Raw genomic sequence first — 4,360 nt, forward strand, 5'->3', positions numbered from 1 at the left:
CGCCCCTGCTCGCTCTCGCGACCGTGTTTGGCCCTGCTGAGCCTCGCGGCTCCCTGGGTTTTTCGGACCCCTGGGTGGTCTGCCGGAACCGCTCGACCTCGCACGGCGGAGATCTCGGCCAGACGGCCCCACGCACGGAGGGCCGGGCAGGTGCCCGGGCCGCCCCGAGGAGGGAAGTCCCCATCGGTCCCTGGATCCGTGCACGCGAAAAGGAAGAGGGTCCCCATCCGCCTGAACACCGGACGGCCCCGCGGTTGGGGTGCCGGCCCGCGAAGGGCCCTTCCCGTCGCGAACGTCAGCGCCACATCGATCGGCGGGCGCGAGAGGAGCGGGCCCCCCCCTCCCTCCGGGGGGCGCCGACACTCGGAGCTCGGCTCCCGGCCGCTGCGGGGCCCGTGAGCTAAGAGCCGGGCAAAGCGGGCCGTCTCGGCGGAGGGCCGGGTGCTGGCCTCCGCCCTCAAACGGGCCCGCTCCCCCCCTCCCACGCCGGGCAGGGTCGGGTACAATACTCGGATTGATCCCCTAGGCTGAGCTCCGGTTCTCACAGGCTCTGAAAAACCTGTCCTCAGAAATCTCCTCACACAATCCTCGAAAGGCAGGTCGAAAAAGCCAAAGCCCCGCCTTCGGCGGTACGAAACTGGAACTGGGCGCCACCTCGTGGTTCCCTCGGTCGGCCGAGACGGCGTGGGGCGACCCCTTCCGGACATCCGCGAGACGACCGGCCGTCAGGTCAACCCATTCGCTCCAAAGGGGTTGACCTGGTGGCCGAGAGGGGACTTTGAAAATTTTTCGGACTTGGAAAACTTTTTTTTTTTTTTTTCTTCCCCCAGCCCGCTTCCTCCGGGTTGACCCGGTGGCCGAGCGTCTCGCCGTCCCCGGACGCGGCGAGGGACTGCCTCCCGGCCGTCAGGATCGGGCCCACGGAAGTCTGATTTTAAAAAAAATTGGCCGACGCCACCGCGGAGGGCTACCCGGGCACCCCGGGCCCCGGAGCCGGAAAAGGGAAAAAAAGGATCGGGCCCACTAGAGACATGGACCCGGCCGCCAAGCAGGCCGCCCTGGGCTGACCCTCCCCGGCCGCAGCGAGGGACTGCCTCCCGGCCGACAGGATCGGGCCCCTGGAAGTCTGGGGGTGGGGGGGGGGGGAAATCGCCCCACGCCCCCGAGGAGGGCTGCCCGGGCGGGCCTGGCCCCGGAGCTCGGAAAAAAAAAAAGGATCGGGCCCACTAGAGACATGGACCAGGCCGCCCTGGGCTCACCTTCCCCGGCCGCAGCGAGGGACTGCCTCCCGGTCGACTGGATCGGGCCCCTGGAAGTCTGGAAAAAGAAGAATGGAACCTGACGCCTCCGAGGAGGGGGCGCCCAGGGAAGGAGGGAGATCCGGGTTGACCTGCTGACCGGACGGGAAAGAGGCCACCGGGCGTCCCCCCCCTTAAAACCTAGGGGTTGACCTGGTGGCCGGAAAGCGAACCGGCCAGCAGGTGAACCCTTTCGATTCCACGGGTTGACCTGGTGCCCGGGAAGCGAACCGGCCAGCAGGTGAACCCGTTCGATTCCACGGGTTGACCTGGTGCCCGGGAAGCGAACCGGCCAGCAGGTGAACCCGTTCGATTCCACGGGTTGACCTGGTGCCCGGGAAGCGAACCGGCCAGCAGGTGAACCCGTTCGATTCCACGGGTTGACCTGGTGCCCGGGAGGGGACTCTGAAAATTTTTCAGCCCTTTCGACTCGGGGTTGACCTGGTGGCCGAGAGGGGACTCGCACGGCAGGCAAGCCGCCCTGGGCTCACCCTCCCCGGCCGCAGCGAGGGACTGCCACCCGGCCGACTGGATCGGGCCCCTGGAAGTCTGGAAAAAAGAATGGAACCTGACGCCTCCGAGGAGGGGGCGCCCAGGGAAGGAGGGAGATCCGGGTTGACCTGCTGACCGGACGGGAAAGAGGCCACCGGGCGTCCCCCCCCTTAAAACCTAGGGGTTGACCTGGTGGCCGGAAAGCGAACCGGCCAGCAGGTGAACCCGTTCGATTCCACGGGTTGACCTGGTGCCCGGGAAGCGAACCGGCCAGCAGGTGAACCCGTTCGATTCCACGGGTTGACCTGGTGCCCGGGAAGCGAACCGGCCAGCAGGTGAACCCGTTCGATTCCACGGGTTGACCTGGTGCCCGGGAGGGGACTCTGAAAATTTTTCAGCCCTTTCGACTCGGGGTTGACCTGGTGGCCGAGAGGGGACTCGCACGGCAGGCAAGCCGCCCTGGGCTCACCCTCCCCGGCCGCAGCGAGGGACTGCCTCCCGGTCGACTGGATCGGGCCCCTGGAAGTCTGGAAAAAAGAATGGAACCTGACGCCTCCGAGGAGGGGGCGCCCAGGGAAGGAGGGAGATCCGGGTTGACCTGCTGACCGGACGGGAAAGAGGCCACCGGGCGTCCCCCCCCCCTTAAAACCTAGGGGTTGACCTGGTGGCCGGAAAGCGAACCGGCCAGCAGGTGAACCCGTTCGATTCCACGGGTTGACCTGGTGCCCGGGAAGCGAACCGGCCAGCAGGTGAACCCGTTCGATTCCACGGGTTGACCTGGTGCCCGGGAAGCGAACCGGCCAGCAGGTGAACCCGTTCGATTCCACGGGTTGACCTGGTGCCCGGGAAGCGAACCGGCCAGCAGGTGAACCCGTTCGATTCCACGGGTTGACCTGGTGCCCGGGAGGGGACTCTGAAAATTTTTCAGCCCTTTCGACTCGGGGTTGACCTGGTGGCCGAGAGGGGACTCGCACGGCAGGCAAGCCGCCCTGGGCTCACCCTCCCCGGCCGCAGCGAGGGACTGCCACCCGGCCGACTGGATCGGGCCCCTGGAAGTCTGGAAAAAAGAATGGAACCTGACGCCTCCGAGGAGGGGGCGCCCAGGGAAGGAGGGAGATCCGGGTTGACCTGCTGACCGGACGGGAAAGAGGCCACCGGGCGTCCCCCCCCTTAAAACCTAGGGGTTGACCTGGTGGCCGGAAAGCGAACCGGCCAGCAGGTGAACCCGTTCGATTCCACGGGTTGACCTGGTGCCCGGGAAGCGAACCGGCCAGCAGGTGAACCCGTTCGATTCCACGGGTTGACCTGGTGCCCGGGAAGCGAACCGGCCAGCAGGTGAACCCGTTCGATTCCACGGGTTGACCTGGTGCCCGGGAGGGGACTCTGAAAATTTTTCAGCCCTTTCGACTCGGGGTTGACCTGGTGGCCGAGAGGGGACTCGCACGGCAGGCAAGCCGCCCTGGGCTCACCCTCCCCGGCCGCAGCGAGGGACTGCCTCCCGGTCGACTGGATCGGGCCCCTGGAAGTCTGGAAAAAAGAATGGAACCTGACGCCTCCGAGGAGGGGGCGCCCAGGGAAGGAGGGAGATCCGGGTTGACCTGCTGACCGGACGGGAAAGAGGCCACCGGGCGTCCCCCCCCCCTTAAAACCTAGGGGTTGACCTGGTGGCCGGAAAGCGAACCGGCCAGCAGGTGAACCCGTTCGATTCCACGGGTTGACCTGGTGCCCGGGAAGCGAACCGGCCAGCAGGTGAACCCGTTCGATTCCACGGGTTGACCTGGTGCCCGGGAAGCGAACCGGCCAGCAGGTGAACCCGTTCGATTCCACGGGTTGACCTGGTGCCCGGGAAGCGAACCGGCCAGCAGGTGAACCCGTTCGATTCCACGGGTTGACCTGGTGCCCGGGAGGGGACTCTGAAAATTTTTCAGCCCTTTCGACTCGGGGTTGACCTGGTGGCCGAGAGGGGACTCGCACGGCAGGCAAGCCGCCCTGGGCTCACCCTCCCCGGCCGCAGCGAGGGACTGCCACCCGGCCGACTGGATCGGGCCCCTGGAAGTCTGGAAAAAAGAATGGAACCTGACGCCTCCGAGGAGGGGGCACCCAGGGAAGGAGGGAGATCCGGGTTGACCTGCTGACCGGACGGGAAAGAGGCCACCGGGCGTCCCCCCCCCCTTAAAACCTAGGGGTTGACCTGGTGGCCGGAAAGCGAACCGGCCAGCCGGTGAACCCGTCCGATTCCACGGGTTGACCTGGTGGCCGGGAAGCGAACCGGCCAGCAGGTGAACCCGTTCGATTCCACGGGTTGACCTGGTGCCCGGGAGGGGACTCTGAAAATTTTTCAGCCCTTTCGACTCGGGGTTGACCTGGTGGCCGAGAGGGGACTCGCACGGCAGGCAAGCCGCCCTGGGCTCACCCTCCCCGGCCGCAGCGAGGGACTGCCTCCCGGCCGACAGGATCGGGCCCCTGGAAGTCTGGGGGGGGGGGGGAATCGCCCCACGCCTCCGAGGAGGGCTGCCCGGGCGGGCCTGGCCCCGGAGCTCGAAAAAAAAAAAAAGGATCGGGCCCACTAG

Source organism: Chrysemys picta, unplaced genomic scaffold, assembly GCF_011386835.1.
Source record: "Chrysemys picta bellii isolate R12L10 unplaced genomic scaffold, ASM1138683v2 scaf1825, whole genome shotgun sequence".
Lineage (NCBI taxonomy): Eukaryota > Metazoa > Chordata > Testudines > Emydidae > Chrysemys > Chrysemys picta.